Source organism: Nyctibius grandis, chromosome 18 (genome assembly GCF_013368605.1).
Source record: "Nyctibius grandis isolate bNycGra1 chromosome 18, bNycGra1.pri, whole genome shotgun sequence".
NCBI lineage: Eukaryota > Metazoa > Chordata > Aves > Nyctibiiformes > Nyctibiidae > Nyctibius > Nyctibius grandis.
Genome location: NC_090675.1, coordinates 6,990,004 through 7,006,663, shown reverse-complemented (window position 1 = coordinate 7,006,663; position 16,660 = coordinate 6,990,004).

The following is a 16,660-nucleotide window of genomic DNA, read 5'->3' as shown; positions in this document are numbered from 1 at the left end:
GTTTGGATCCTCCAGGTTGGGCTCTGCCAGCTCTAGCAATGCCATCTGCCTCCTCACATGCCTGCAGGTCCTGCATCCAGCCAGTCCCGGACCCCTGGGTAACATGTGTGGTGGCAGTTGGGACATCACCCACACCCCTGCCTGCTCTGTCACACCCCATCATGTCCCGTACCCACTTCCCCTCCACCGCAGCCCTTCCCACAGCCAGGCACCCCACGCTGCCACCTCCCTTCTCCCACGCCCACAGGCAGTGCCATCGCATGGTGAACACCTCAGCAGACCTCAGCCCCATGACTCGGCATCCCTGTGGGACAGCACCCTTGTGACTCAGCACCCCTGTGGGACAGCACCCTTGTGAATTGGTGTCCCTCATGGGACAGCACCCTTGTGACTCGGCATCCCTCCCCAGGCACACCCCAGGAGCTCCCTGTTCCCACCCACGTTCACGCAGTGTGACTTGCTGATCATGTCCCTACCACGCAGTATAAATCCTGAAGCGTGTCCCTGGAACTCCAGGTAGGGCTGCAGACCACAACCCCATGGGTGCAAATCCCCCCAACCACCTCCCCTGCCACCAGCCTGACTGCCCAGGTTGGACCGGTGAGCCTCAGCCCAGCTCCAAGATCTGATCCCTGAGACTCCCCTGGTTTGCCTGTGTAGCTCGGGAGGTGACTGCCACCTCCTGGGAGGCAGCAGGGACAGGCTGGATGAGATCCAGGGAGTGGAAGCTGGAGTCAGTGAAGTTCAGCTCAGTAATGAGGTGTAAACTTTCACTGGAGCAGGAATTAATGAGTAGATTAGTGACCATAAATAAACAAAGGATTTCTTGTGACTTGTAAGAGATGACTCAGTGCTTTTGGTGAGGCTGGGTGTAGCCCAAGCAGACAGCGTGGTGAGCTCTGGGTATTTTGGACCTTATCTACTGAGGTCTTGATGATCCCCTAAAGCACTTCTGGACACTTGGTGAGGTCAAGCCATCTCAGCTCTGCCTACACTGGGACTTAGGTGGCATTTGGGTATCTGAATCTTAAAAAACAATTTGTAATTCCCTCCACCAGCACCCAACTCTACAGGTATTCAGGAAGGACGATGGGCTGCTGTACCCAATTACCCCCATTTATTTTATCCTCAGGCTCATGCATTACCTCCTGGAGCCCCAGCCTTCCTTTGGCAGGGGCACTGTGAATCCCAGCTTTCCTGTGAGCCCAGCACCTCGCCTTTGGTGGGAGGGTTGGAGGATCCCTCAATTGCTTCCCCCCCTGCCCATCCTGCCCAAATGAGGATTGTGGGAGTGGAGCCAAATAGGTCAAACCATTATTATTTTCTTGACTTGAGCTGAACCTGAGCTGAGCTTTGCCAATTCCAACTGGAACCAAATCACCAGACATGGACTGTGTAACATTTTCAGGGAAAGCATGCACAGAAGATAAGAGAAAGAAGTGGCTTTGGGTCTGGGTTGACCAGCAGACAGCAATGGGCTGAGAAGGTGACAACGGTTTGGGTGATGCTGACCATGGACTGACGGTTCATCCATCCTAGAGCTTGATGACGTGTGCTCTTGTGGTTGAAACGATGTCAACCAGGCACTCCTGGCTGTTGAGTCTTGCCCTCCCTTTGCCGGAGGATTGCATCTTTGGATTTCCTGGCTTGAGCTGCTCGTCTGAACGCTCTCCAACCCGTGTTGATCCAAATGACCTGGGTAGGCAGTCTAGTGGTGGGTCTATCCTAACTCACAGTTGCAGCTGGAAGAGGATGTGCAATTAATGTCTTGGAAGGAGGGAGAGCAGCAAAACGAAGACTACGGGCTGAGAACCGCTACGTAATAACTCCCGGGAAGCGCGTGCGAGGGAGGACACGGCAGGGCAGCCGCCCGGTCCTTCAGAAACAGCTTTAAGGGAGTAAGTTCAGAGAGAGGCCAGGAATCTGGCAAAATGGAAATCTCTGCAATTATCTCAAGAACAAGGAGGAGGGGCCCAGACAGCGGAAACATTAAATCATTAGAGGGAGGGTAACGTGAGTGCATGGGCAGACGCAGCACGAACTGCTGGAGATGGCTGATGTATTTCCAAGGGTCTACAGGGAAGGTGAAGGTGGTCCCTGGTGGTCCTGGGGAGGTGTGACCATGGCTGGCTCTGGGATGGCTGGTTGGTTACTTTCCTTTTCTGCTTTGGCGTTGGGTGGGGAGCACAGCCAATGTCCTCCCGGCAGGGCTGAGAGCTCAGCCTGGGCTGGAGGTTTGGGTAAAGGGCCTTTGGATAAACTCCGTATTTTCAAAAGCCTGATGATGGGCTTTTGTCTTATTGGCACTTCGAACACTGGCTGAAGAAATCTCGTCTGTGGATTATCTCTGAGAACAAGTAAACTAGGAGCTCACGTGGGTTCAAAGGGTGGGTTCAGCTCAAGTTCATGGAAGAACAATCCACCAGGCATAATCCCATAAAAAGGCTCAGCTCTGGCTCAGGAGGTCCGTGAACTGCCAGCTGCTGTAAGCTGGGGAAGTATTTGAGCGCGTGTCACCCTGTGTGGGTCCTGTGGTTCTGCTCTTCACCTCTGCTGGTGGCGATGTACAGGGACTCAAGGTGCCTTGGGGCACTGCACCCACCTTTCAGCACAGGGGGAAGGCAGCAGACCTCCTTCTGCAGCAAGTGAAAAGGCAGGTGTCTGACCCTTGACTGCAGGGAGGCGTTTGATGCTGTTTCAGACTGGGCAGCAGGGAGCAGGAATCACCTGGGACTACTGTAACCTGTGTGCAGATGTGGTTCCCAAAGACCCATCCTCAACACCCTTGAATGAAGACCATGTCTGCTCTCCGCTGGAGCTGTCCTGCCATGAGGCTGAGGCAGGGAGGTCACCCCTTGGTGCCACAGCCAGGTGACCTTCACCAGGTCTGGTCTGCAAGCAGTGAGTCTCTGGCTGGCATGGTGGGTCGTGGAGGAGGATGTCTGGTCTGGGGTTCACCACAGGGTGTCCGGGATGGACGGCAGAGCTTAATGTGCCTTGGCTCTGAGACAAACAATGGCAAAGCTGGGTGGAAGAGACCTCAGGAGGTCTCTAGTCCAACCTCTACTACTGCCAACAGCAGAGACCAGCCCGATGCTGGGTCCTGTTCTGGGGTTTGGTGGGCTGTGGGCAGCAGAAGCAGTGAACTTCTGTGTGGCAGTGTCCCAGCTCCTGGCTGGGACGGGAGGAAGCACAAAGGCTCTGCAGGTCCTGCTTTGGACCTCTCTCTTATGGTCCCCATGGGCTGCGGAGGAGCCTGGTCCCTTCCTGGGCTGTGGGACAGCAGATACACCAGGTGCTGGGGATGTGGGAAGGTGTTTCAACCTGCCCCAAGGTGGGAAGGTGGCTGGGCTCTGTGTGCTTGTTTGCAACTCACTGGAGAGTGGCGGATGGAGCTCAGTGCTTCACCTCAGGACACCCGGCACATGCTGGCTGCTCACCACCAAAGCGTTGGCCATACGTGGGGGTCTTCGCCGTGACCCACCGCCCCCCTGTCAGGCACACAGATACACACGCAGCCCCGGGTGCTCGCAAGCTGCGTGCAGCACAGATGCTCCGGGTGATGCCAGATCTTCTATGTTTCTTGGCGCCTGGTCCCTTGGCCATCTCGCCAGGTATGTAACTATCCCAGCTATTTCCTGCTGTACTGCAAAAAAAAAGACATTAAATAATACAACCCTTCCCCTTATTTGATATAAATACACACGGCAGCTGCCCAGCCCCCTGGCTGGACAAGCAGCATTGCAGACGGATTGCGTCTGGCGGCGGCACAGCCAGCACCCCCGTGCCCTGCTTGTTCCCTTTGGCGAGGGGAGCAGGAGGGGCTGCCACGGTCATGGCCCAGACCCAGCTGGGGTGATTTATGGTCTCCTTTCTTCCTCCCGACCAGCACATCCCGGGACAAGGTGCTTCTGCACCCAGCAGAGAGGGGAGCTGAGGGCTGTCTGGGGCTGGCAGTGCCCCGGGGAGCTGCCCTGTCCCCTTGCAGGGTCTCGTGGGCAGAGTGGGGCAGCCTCCTACCAACCCTGGGAGCCTGCGGGGTCGGGGGTGATGAGAGACCCCCCCTCCCTGATGTATTTTCTGTTTATGTTCTCTGTCCCATGAAGAGAGTGCCAGGGGTCTGATGTCCCAGGATCACACCCCATGATCCCAAATTTTCAGCCCCATTGCTGCCCTGTTCCCAGGTTGGTGTGACGGGTGCTTCCCAGCCCAGAAACCTGCCCAGGCAGGGAAACCCACCACTAACATGCACCCCTGTCACTGCCGGGATGGGCGTAATGTGCTGCACAAGTGACCTTCGCTGTGGTGGAGACAAATGTACAGACCTGAACGGTGCCGTAAGCACATAAAACCACCGGTGAGGTACAGCTCAGAGCAACGCACCCACAGCAGTTGTTCTGCTCCTCTCGGAGCAAAGTCAGAAAGTGGGTTTGCTGTCCCTGACTGCCCTCTGCAAGGGTGACGGGTATTGGTGAGGGAGTGGAGACACAGCAGCGGGACTGTGGTAGAGGGCGAGGCCTGGAGATCTGATGGAGACTGGGGTTGCTGGTACTTTGAGCTCTCTGATGGGGCTGTGGGTGGGAGCAGCCTGTTTCCCCACAGCCCTGCCAGACACCCATCCCAGCGTGAGGCAACAGGACGGCCAAGACAGGCTCAGGGCTGTGTCCCTGGGTGCTGGAGGTCAGGGTGCAGGACAGGGTCTTTCCTCCACGTGCCTCCAGCTCCCACCCTGTCAGACCCCAGCCGCTCACCCCCTTGCTCCTGCTCGCTCCTTGCTGTCAGGGGGGCTCAGCACCCTGGCTCCCCCCTGCTTGGCCCTCAGCCTCCCGCTTGTGCGGAAGGAGCAGCAGCGATTTTTACAGTTATGGGATGCAACCTGGAAGAGGGAATTGCCTCAGGTCACCCCCCATGGCCAGAGCTGTGAAGCACCAGGGATGTGTCTTGCCAGGGCTCAGACCCCCTGACTGCAGCCGGTTTTGCAAAAGAAAATCCCAGCCATTAATTAATTAATAAGCGAGGCCCTGGGCACTGTTTGCAGTCCTGCTGTGAAGGGCAGCACTGGGCAAGCGTTCCTCCCTGTGCTCCTGCAGGCACCCTGCCCAGCTCTGCCCTGCCTGCCCACCTCCACCGCATCTGAGCCTCCAAAGCGTGGTGGGGGATGAGGACTGGTGCTGGCCCCCTGACACATCAGACCCCTCTTTTCCCCACCCTAGGAGGGCCAGCAGACACAGCCCCCAGGATGGGGTGGGATGCTCACCCAGTCCCCAGGCTGGCAGTGCTCTGAAGAGGTCGGATCCCATAGGGAGCCCCATGAAAGCATCCCTGGGTGCCACCAGCCCCATCCAACTGTGGGCACAACCCCCCGCCCAGGCCAGCTCGCTGGGGCAGTGCCCAGTGCCCGGGGCCGTGTGTGTGTGGTAGGTCTTCTGTTATTTTGTCTGCTCTTTTCCCGGGCTGAGAGCAAGCAAGCCATGGTTTGAATTCCACTTTCACTGTAATTATCCTGTTATCTCTCCGCCAGGGTCTGGTTTCACTCACGCACTGGGTCGCTGTCTGCCGTGAATGGATGTCTCCGTTAGCGAGGGCTGTTCCAAAGCTTGCCCTGACTCTGCCCTTTTCCACTTCCCGTGCTGCCCTCCCAGACCCCCGCGCTCCCCGAAGCCCTGAGCCCGAAGCCCCGAGCCCGAAGCCCCTGCAGCGTGGGCAGGGCAAAGCCCCCGGGAAGCACAGCACCTGCAAACCCAGACCTGCCACGAGGGCAAGTGTTCCCACCAGCCACCCTCATCAGGGCATGGGTCCATTTCGGCCAAGAGACTGGCCAGGGTGATGAGGCAGGACCATGGCGGTGAGGAGGATGAGGGGAGCAGCAGGGAAGGGGCGCAGGGGGCTGCACCCTTCCCTGCCCCACGTGCTCTGGTACCCTCGGCTTGCTGGGGTGCAACAGGAGAACCAGAGGCCATGGGTACCAGTTGCAATACAGGGAATCGTCATTAAAATTTTTCCTGATGGAAATTTTTTTCCCACGTGAGGGTGGTCAAACATGGGAACGAGGGCCCAGAGAGATGGTGGGACATCTGCTATTAGAGATGTTCAGAACTTGGCTGGACACGGCCCCAGCAACCTCATCGTGTTGGAGCTGCTGTGCTGGGGGTAGTCGGGCTGGACTGGATGCCTCCACAGGATCCTTCCAACCTCAGTTACTCATTTATATTTTCTGATAGCAGCCAGGGACACTTCCCTGCCGATGTGACAGTCGTTCCTGAGGGGCTGAAGGCACAGAGGTGGCACCACTGGGGGCTGTCAGAGAAGGGGCAAACCACAAAGGAGGTTTGCAGAAAAGGGGTGGAAAAGATGCAGGATGGGGGCTGCTCCCTGAGCATGTCCTGGGACCCTGACCTCGTTACTGAGCCCTGGGCTGTTTGCAGCCTCTGGTTAAAGCTGATTTTCCAGTGTCCTTGTCTGGGATGTGACCCTCCTCCTGGCTCCAGCACCTGACCCAACACCAGGATGGTCCTGAGCCACCAGCATTGCTGTGTTGATGGAACCACATGTCCTCTCCCAGGGACCAGAGCCGGTTGTGATGGGCTGCTCCCAGACATGGTGCCTGGGAGAGGCATGGTGCCTGTGAGCATGAGCCTGTACCCTGAGGACAGTCCTGCTGCCCCATCGTGAGGCAGACTCGTCTTTCCTCTCTGTCCTCTCCAGCTCTCAGGGCCACTCTCTGCAGTTTGCTTGCCCAGACCCTTCAGAGGATGTTCCCCGTGGGCCAGCTGTGGGATCCTGGGGTTCAAGGGCTTTGCTTCGCTGCTCTCACGTCTCTCGGTGCAACAGCAGTCCAGCCCCTCTGGTCCCAGTGTCCCCGGGGCTCAGGAACGGACCCTGCACCCCCTCCTAGGGCAGCTGGTGACCACACAAACCAGGACACATCTCTGTACCCCCCCCGTAGTTCCCAGGCATTGCTCCGTATGCTGGGCCAGAGCTGGTGTGACACTGCTCGGGACACTGAGATGCGTGTGGGTGCTAATCTTTGGGGCCATCAGACCAGGCACGGAACCAAAATCCAGCTCTAATTGGCCTCGTCCTGTAATTCTTCCTGACAAAACAATTAAGTTTCTCAGGCAAGAGAAGTTCTTTGCAAACGGTCCACGCCAGATGCTTTTGCTTTTTTTATCTGTGGTATTTAAGGATCTTTTCCTAATACTCGTTCTTTTACGAGGCACAGACCAGTTCTGCTGCCCTTTTGAAGCTGACTATCACACTCATGTTCGTTTGTTGTCTCAGGGCTTCCCTAGCTCTATGTGAGGGTTGGTTATGGGCTTTTATTTTTTTTTTTTTCAATTATTTTAAATAAACATTCTTGATTTGTAAAGGGCTGGGCCCTGCGAGACAGGGCAGGGAGCGGGACGGGCTCCAGCCCTCCCCAGCCTGCCGAGGCTGCGTGTTCTGCAGCAGGACTGAGGTCAAAGCTGGAAAAACTTGCAAGACCAGATCGCAGCGAAGGCCCCTGGCCAGCGGGAGCCTAGCATGTGGAGGGGATGGCGGCGTGCGGAGAACATGAGCTGGGGGAGGCTGCAGTGGGTGCCCGGTGCCCACCATCCTTCCTCTCTCCATCCTCTCCCACCTCTGGACATCATAAGGCAGCGGGGCTGCTGATGGGCTGATGGTCTCCGCTCTGCTCACCTGGGAGTTTTACGACTCCAGTCTATTCCTCATCTTCCCGACATCAACTTTTAGTGACTTCAGCCCACCCTTTGGAGCAGCCTGTCCTTTGTTTCCCCAGCCTGGGTGCCCTGTGAGGCTGCACTAAGATGTGTCAGCACCTCGACGAGCTGCTAACACCTTCCCTTCCCAGGGCCCGTCTCCCAGCCGTGTTTGCACCCCATCCCCACTCACACCCCGTTCCTACCAGCCTCAGCGCTGCTATTCCTGACCCCGGGAAAGGGAGGAGGCAGCTTTGGGGAATGGCACCCCAGGAAGGGATGCAAAGGCTTGGCACCTCTTGGCAGCGGTGTGTTAGCTGAGCAAAAGCGAGCATCTGGATGGGGTGTGCTGTAGAGTGAGCCCAGCTGGGGTGTGGGGTGATTCTGTGCTGTCTGTGGGGTGTCTGGGCACCAGCACTGGTTATGCCCTGGTCTGCATAGTCTCTAACATCTTGCTCAGTCACTCCAGCACTGCTGGCTGCTCTTTGTAGAGGATCTGGGCTGGGGTGGGTGCTGTTTGACCAACCATGTCCCAAGTGTTACCTTGCTTGGCCTGTGGAGGGATGTGGGGGGCCAGGGAGGGGATGGAGTGGGGCTGTGGGCTGGGAGGATGCAGAGGGAGGGTACAGCTGGCGTGCAAGGTGTGGACTCAACACAAGCATCCTGATGTAGCAGCCCCACAGCAGGTCCCAGCCCTCTTGTGCCACCAGCACATTCCCCCGGTCAGGGGTGAGACAGCTTTGGGGAAGGGGTGGTGGCATCCTTCCTCGATGCACATCCATCACTCCCAGCCTGGGGGCTGTGCTGGTGGGAAAGAAAACCCAAGCGGCCACGTCCGTGGCAGGTGCTCCTGCGGCTCGGGATGACCTTTCCCAGTGGGCTCCATCCCAGGGATTCAGTCACTCCATAAATCTCCCTTCCTCTGCGGCGCGGACCATGGCGAGGCAGCCCTGACTCAAGGCTGGGAGGGTCCAGCTGCGGACGCTATCTCAGCGGAGGAGCCGTGTGTGGGGATGCCAGCATTTCCAGGCGAGAGACAATCGTGCTTTATTTCCCTGCCACATAGGAAAAATAATAAACATTCCTCGGGTTTGTTTTCAGGCTGCTTTGTGGAATAAATCTCAGACTGTTGTTGTCGTCTCCCTGAGCTCCCCGGTCCCACAGAACTGCCTGTTCTCACTCCATGAGTCACCGACGCCTGCGCTGCCGCTGCCGGCGTCTCCAAAATCCTCCGAAACCCTCCAAAACCAGGGGTTTCTCTGTGTCAGATGTGCCACGGAATCCCAGAGCAGAGCTGCTCCGCACCCACAGGGAGCTCAGGTGGGCACTGTCGGGATCGCTGAGCCCCCTTGGACATCTCTGTCTGCTGCCAGCAGCAGCCTGGACAGCCCTTGCCACCTTGTCCTCTGGATCTTCCTTCCAGGGTCCCAAGTCTGACAGCGTGACACACTGCAGATCTTCAAGGTGAAGTGTCTGTCCTGTGGGACAAGGGGTCTCCTGGAGGAGACCAGCATTGTGCTGGAGCCAATGGCCTTTCCCATCCCCTCTGCCTGGGTGGGAAGAAGATCCAAGGGATGCTATGGCCTCTGTCCTTCCGCCTGTGGGAACATCTCTCAGCAGTGCCCATTTTGGTGTGGTGGGATCTGGACCTCTCCCATGGTGCAGAAAGCTTGGCCTGATGTAGACCCTCACGCTGGAGATGTGTCTCCATAGGGGAGGAGGTGACCATACCCCTGCCCTGGCTGATCCCTGTGGAGGCATCCGGACACCACGGGAGGTGTGTTGAGAGGGAATGGTCCATGCAACGTGCTTGGAGCCAGGTTCACATTGCTGCTGATGGACTAGTCACACATGTTGTTGGGTAACGTGGGGGTGGGAGACAGCAGACAGCACTGGATGGGCTCCTCCTGAAGCAGCAGTTCTTTGTGTGACCAATAAATGACCACAACCCACATAATCTCCAATGCCTAGCAAAGTGTGCCCAGCTGCATGGGAGACCTTATAAACTTGGCATTCAAACCTTGCCAACTTTCTTCTTGCAAGTGATCCCACCACCTGGGAGATCAAGGAGGCCCCGGGAGCTTGGTGTGGAGCATATGCATGCGTGAGGGGAGGCTGGTGGGCACAGGACCCCAGGTCAGCTGCTGCTGGATGGTCCCCACTGTGAGTGACCTGGTGCTGATGGGCTGAGCCCTTTGGCACAGGTTTGGGGCACCTGGGTGTCAGAGCACATCCCACGAGGTGGGACGGAGTAGAGGAGTCTCCAGGAGGTCAATGTGTGCACGTGGCTGGATGGCTGACCTCAGCCACAGCATCGCTACGCACGTGTCCCAAAAATAGCTGGTTTTAGAAACATGAGGTCTCCTCACGCTATTGCCCAACACTCGATGATACAAATATAGTGGCAGCAGTCAGTCGAGGGAAACCGCCGCCAGAAATAGTGTGAGTTACGGCAAACAAACCGGCTCTTAGGAACAAAGGCAGCTGGGAGGGACTCGGTCCCCGGGGCTGCCAATAACGTGGCAAAGGACTAGTCCAGACTCAGGGTGTTTGCAGAGCTGAAAGTGGCAAATAACGAAATAAAAAACCCCAAAGGTAAAGTATTTTACTGCCTCACAGAGAGGGAAAACAGGATAAGGAATGAATGAAGCGCCGTTGCCAGGAGGAGTTGTTCAAGCCCTGGAATGGCTGATAAAAGGGTTTGATGAGCACCCTGACCCCGGGCACACAGCGGCCGTGGGGAGATGCACCGGCACAACCCAGGGGCAGGGGAGGAACGGGCACCGTCGCTGCCGCGCTGGTAGCCCTGGCTGCCGCGCTGGTAGCCCTGGCATCCGCACGCAGCCCCGCGGAGAGCCGAGCTTCTCTAATTAGAGACAGGGTCGTTTAGGGGAAACGTGATCGCAGCTTACAGGAAAGGCTGGTGGAGGGAAAGAGCTCTTTCCCTGGAGATGCCTGGTAGAGGCGTGACGGATGTGCAGCCAGCAACGTAACTCCTTGAGAGTTTCTAAAAATCACGGATAAGAGACCGTCGTTACGGAAAGCTCTGGACACTGTCAGGGTAATGAGCTAGCAGGCTCTGCTCTGCTAATGACAGGCTAATTACCCAGCTCCGGCGCGGGGGATCTGTAGGCACCAGAGAGCAGCGTGGCTGCACTCGCCTTGGACATCAATGAACAGAGTGTTTATTTGGACATCTGAAAGGTCAATTTGCTAAAACGCGAAACAATCGCTGGCGTGACGGGCTGGGGCTGTAAATTTAGAGTGGGAGGTGTTAGCGAAAACTGGGACTCGTTCAAGGACATCCCAACAGTGCCCCAAAAGCCATGATTTCATAGACCAAAATAATTCTCCCAGGGAAGAAGCTGTCAGAGGCGGTTTGGATGTGTAAGCGTGGTGGCCTGTAGCCGGAAGGGGAGGACCGCTCTGCCCTGAGTGATGCAGCAGGTGGGAACCAGGAGCCTGGCCAGCATCTGGGGTAGAGGGAAGGAAGCTGGACGAAGGCTGAAGCGTTTACTCTGTTTCGCTGCCTCAGAGAGGGCAGCGTGCCTTCTCCTCTTCCTCGTCCTCTTTCTTCTGCTTCGACCATGCATTTTGGAGGGGTGACTCATGCTGAACAGCCAGAGTTAGATGATGGGAAGGCTGCTGGTGAGGAGCAGAGTGGCCAACGGACAAGAAAAGAGACCTTGGTGGCATCTCCTGGAACTGCAGGGTGATGGAAGCTGGAGAAGACCTCAAAAAGGGTCTGCCCTTAGACCCAGCAGAGCAACCGGTCTCCTGTCTGGGCTGCTCTGTCCCACCAGAGAGATGTGATCAGACAAGGAGAGCTGTGGCTCAAGCTCTTGTCCGCCTTGGGAAGGACTCTGGTATGCTGGCTGTGGAGAGATCCAGGGGCTGTCACTCCTGTCGGTTGTTATTGAGCACCAAAATGGTGCAATTCAGTTTCTCAAGATCCCGAAAACCGGACACAGCTCTGCTGCAGCCCAGGAGAAGGTTATAGGTGCGGCAATGAAATACCCAGGGTTAGCATTTCAAGCAGAGCCCATCTGGTCCATGGGATGCTCCCATCTGTCCTGCCACCTCTTATGCAGAGCAGGCAGGAGACAGCTTCTCCTGCATGGAGAAGGCTTTCTGCCCAGAGCCTAGCATGTGTTGAAAACCAAGGTCCAACCCATGGGCTGGAGAAGCTGGAGCACTCCAGGGAGGATGGGGAGAAGGGAGGGCTGCAGCGATGTAAAGAACTGCTCGTTAAAGTGTGCAGATGGTGGAAGGGGAAGCCAAAGAAATCAACAAGCTGTCACTAGCTAATGGCAGTGAGAAGTCTTTGAAAATATACATTCAGGACAACCAAACCAAGCCAACCCACAATCCCAGCCCTGCGCAGAACAAAAGGAGCCAGATTGTAACAAGCAAAACCATTAAGTATTCAATAGATGACTCCAGCCTGCACTTGGGTCAAAGCATAGAGACATGTTCAACCCTGGAGGGGTTAAGAAATTAACATCTGTAAAGGAGGAGGCTGTGCAACCGAGGACCAACAGGCCCGGTTAACTTACACCCTCGAGCTGGGAATGAGCTGCTGGAAGAGTCCCTGAAATGCTGACACTGACATTGAACAAGTCTTGGAAAGACAGGTCAATACCGAGGGCCTGGAGACCTGCCAGGAGCCAGGGCTTGATGGCCCAGGGAGAGAGACGTGCAACCAGACGTGGTGTCCACTCATCACGGACCCCTGGTCCCACGGGCTGGGAAATGAACTGCAGGATGTGAGGCTGGGTTTATCCCACTCACTCAGAGAAGCCTGGGAGGTGACATGATCATTTTTATAGGTACTTACACATAAAGATGTTTCCTGGTGGGGGAAGCTTTTGGGAGTGTTGACAAATGCATGCTATGGTCCACTGGCTGGAAATCTAATTTAGACAAATCCAACCTTGAAACAAGCTGCAGTTTCCCACTCCTGGTCCCATCCCTAGGGGAGATTGGGAAGGGTCCCATTGCTCCAGTGCTGGGGCGATTCGGTGCCAGCCAGCGATCCAGTGCTGTGAGCTTCCCACAACAGTGCCCTGCAGGGCTCAGGTGTGTCGCTCTGACCACATCCCCTCTCCTTCAGGATGTGATTCCTCATCTGCTTCTTCCCTCAGCGTCTATTTTTGTCGCTCCCTCCAGGTGAGCCTCCACTGCCAGGGGCTGGTACCAGTTGCTTTGAAGCTCTGCCCGGCTCCTGGGCAGATGTCCTGGCAGCACGGGAAGGACTGGGAGTGGGACTGTGACCCTGCAGAGGCATCTCCCTCCAGCCGAACTAGGTGGTGGTCCCAGGGGACACGTCTTGGGGAAGGTCTCCTTTCCCCCAGGACTGCCCAGGGTCATGAAAGGGCTCCCGGGGTGCTGGGGTGGTGGTAGTACCTGTGCCGGCTCACCTGTGCGGACACAGCCTCCCACAGTGCCCATGTCCCTGGCTGAGCGGGCTGTGCTATCCCTGACCTGCCACCCGGCCTGGGATGGCACCTGGGGTGCTCCCGGTGACCACCCCGCTCAGATGTCCCCTTGCAGCTCCCCAGGGCTCAGGCCAGGTGGCTCCCACGGCCGGGCACCCTGCCCAGCCGGGCTGCTCTCGGCTCCGTCCCCTTGTCCTCCCCGGGGAGCCAGCTCCACAGCTCCCATCCATCCCCTTCCAGCCCCGGGGAGAGGTGTCCACTGCCCGCTCTATCTCACTGTCTGGGAATTTCTCCTGAGACTTTGCCTGCATTTTGCTGTCCTTACTTGCACCCCTTTAAGCTCATTTCTACCCTCGCATCTTCTCCTCTCCTTGGTGCATCTCCTTCCCTCTGCCAGCTGCCCTCGAGGCCGCTCTTGCTCCTAGACCTCTTTTGGTGGCCCTGGGGCCATTGTCCAGTGTGGGTGGGAAGGACCATCACCTCTCCCTGCTGACCCTCATCTCCAGGACCAGTCTCTGAACCCACAGAGCTGCCTCCGCCCCCATCCAGTTCCTCTCTGCCCTACTGCAAGCTGGCCACCAGGTCTCCCACCCTACTACCTTGTCCCTGGCCTGGCCCTGCTGCGGCCCCTGGTTTTGAGGCTGCTTTTTGCTGTTCATCTGTTTCTGAGCTGAGGCTGGAGCCGGCTGGGTACCTGCACTTTTAGGCTAGGTGCAGCCTGCACATGTTTGCCTGTTTCTCATCCTTCCCTCCAGCTCTGGGGTAATGCAGCACATCTGGATTCCTTGCATCCAGCCCCCATCTGATGTGCCACATCTGGATTCCTTGCATACAATCCCTGTCTAACAGGCTGTGTCTGGCTTCCCAGCATGTGATTCCTAGATAACAAGTCACTCCTGGATTTCCTACATGTGATTCTTGGATAACATGGCATATCTGGATTCCTTACATTCAATTCCTGGACAATATGGCACATATGGTCTCTGGCCAAGGCTGGGGCTGGAACAGGACTTTCTCTTTACAGTTTAAAGGATTTTTTTTTCTTTTTTTCTGGAGAAAATGAAGCTTTGACCTGAATTGCTGGCTGCCTCACAAAATCTCCCTTCTACCTCGGCTTTGGCTGCTCTTGGCTGGGAGCCTGGCTTAAAAACAAAGATCCTATCTCCCCCCACCCCCTGGGCTTTGGGATTGCTGGCGGTGGACACGCCGCCCCTCGCCAATCAGTGCTTACAATAATATTTTTCTCTAGGATTGAGCTTGGAATAACTTTGTTTTGACATAATCTGAACTAATGTCTCCCCGGCAATGACAGTAAACACTCGACAATAAGTCGCAGCGCAGCCCTGAAGCTCTGCAGAAGGGGCTCCAGTGGCCGGACACGAGGGAGAGGGCACGGGGCACAGCTACAGAGCAGGACCTGGTGATGGCGGGGTGGACCGTAGCCCCAGAGGTCCACTTTGCACCCTTCACCCTCCCGCCACATCCCTCACTCGCTCCGCAGAGGGTGATGGAAAATGCAGCCCGGGGCCATTGCTAATCAGTTCCTCGGGCACGAGGAGTTATTGTGTCTGAGGCGGTGGCAGCTCCAATTTAAACACTGTCACCGCACTATTAATGGTCCTGGCGCTCGCTGACTCGAGAGCTCAGCCTGGGACCCAGGAGCAATAATGTTTGTGCAGCCCAGAAAGAGCCGCTGAGCTTCAGTCTGTGTCTTTTGCCGACCATGCCCTGCTTTCTCCTGGTGCTGTCCCCGCAAGCTGGTGTGCTCAGGGTGCCTTGTGCTGGCACGGGCTGATATTGCACACCACGTGAAGGAATGATTCCTCCCCATCCCATCGCTCCCAGGGGAGGACCCCAGGAGGTCTCACCTTCATGAGGTCAAATACCACCCAACGGACAGCTGCAAAAAGGCTTTGCAGCCACACAGCATCCCCTGGAGACCAGTTCACTGCTGGACCCATTGTCTGTCCAAAGGCTAAAGCTGCTAAAAGGGTCTGTCTCCCTCACTTGCCTGGAGACCTCTGTTTCCCTGCTACTTCCCATCCATCCCACCTGCACCTCCTTGTCCGATCACACACCGAGACAGTGCAGGGTGAAAACCAATCCTGATAGCAAACAGCTTCCTGGTGCTTCACCTCTCCTTTTCAGCTCCCATTTTTGGTCTCATTGAGAGACCGACAGTGCTTTAAAAGAGCACTAAGGACACCTGAGAGTAGGTGACACCAAGTAGACCCATCCCTGCCTCAGCAGCATTTGGGCTCTGTGGGGAAATGCAGAGCTGCAGATGGGAGGTCCATCAGGGCAAGCAGGACTTCAGGCTGCTGAAGATGGCTTTCCTAGAGATCTGTAGCTCCATCCCTGCTTCTTGCTGAGGACCATGGGGGTTCCCACAGCACAGGAACTGGAGTGTCATCCCTGCCTGGGAACTCAGCACTGCAGCATGGAGTTTGTAGACCAGTGCTGAACACCTCCTGAGGGATGTGAACTGCTCTCAGCATCTTCCTTCAACGGGCTCTAGCTGCAGCTCCTCTGGTAATTCTGGAAGACCACAGGTTGCCCTCTTTTTTTTTTCCAGATGGATGAAACTACGTGCTCGATATTGGGGCAGGGAAAAGAAGCTGTGGAACAATATCTGGGAGACTTCTGAATGTCAATAGAGTGAGCCTTGGAAGACTGGAAGATGCATGGATGCATCTGATGTGACTGGTGCCAAGGGCAGTAAGAAAAGTCTGCCCTGGGCTGCATGTTCCATGCAGAGAAAGCAAAGAAGAGCTCCTTGGGGAGGATGCAAAAGGGGCAGGAGGCCCATTTAACAGCTGCAGAACCATTAACTGCTCAAAGTGGTCAGGGCAGAGGTTGGGGAGTTAAGGAGCAATGTCCCTGCTCTGCAGAAAGGAGCTCTTCACCAATGAAGTTGCACCAAATGGCTTGTCTGACTGCATGTTTCAGAGAGGAGGAACAGAGGGGACAGGCCGGCGGTGACAGTCTGGCCACAGAGCAGGTGCTGAGGTACCTCTCCTCAAGGGGATGGTGGGCTCCCAGAAAAGCCTGGGACCTGTCTGGGTGGCCTTATTCATCCCTGTCTCCTTTTCTTTCCTCTTTGTCATGTTCCAGGAATCCTTTCATCTGCGTGTTTGTTTTTCTTTCCCTCTCTTTGCAGATGCCCAGTAATTCTTTGAACATATCAGAAGGGTTTTTGTATCCCTGTATCATCTGAGCTGTTCTGTGGATTCCCCCCAGAGAAAAACAGGCACCTCTGGAGCATGTTGCACACTGGCCTGAGGTCATGTCTAACGGCAGCCTGGCAAACCCTCGCTGGAACGCTCCCTCTGAGCAGAGGGCAGGCGGCGAGCTCGAGGGGAGAGCGGTGCTGCATATGGGAGCACTTTCCAAGGTGAGGAGAGATGGTGGGCGCTGATGGGAATAAACATTGCGGTACAGAAAGGATAAGGCAGTAGTGGTTTGTGAGTACAAAAGCTCAGGGCCATGGTGGAGCCATGGACAAGTCTGGCAGCTCCTTTG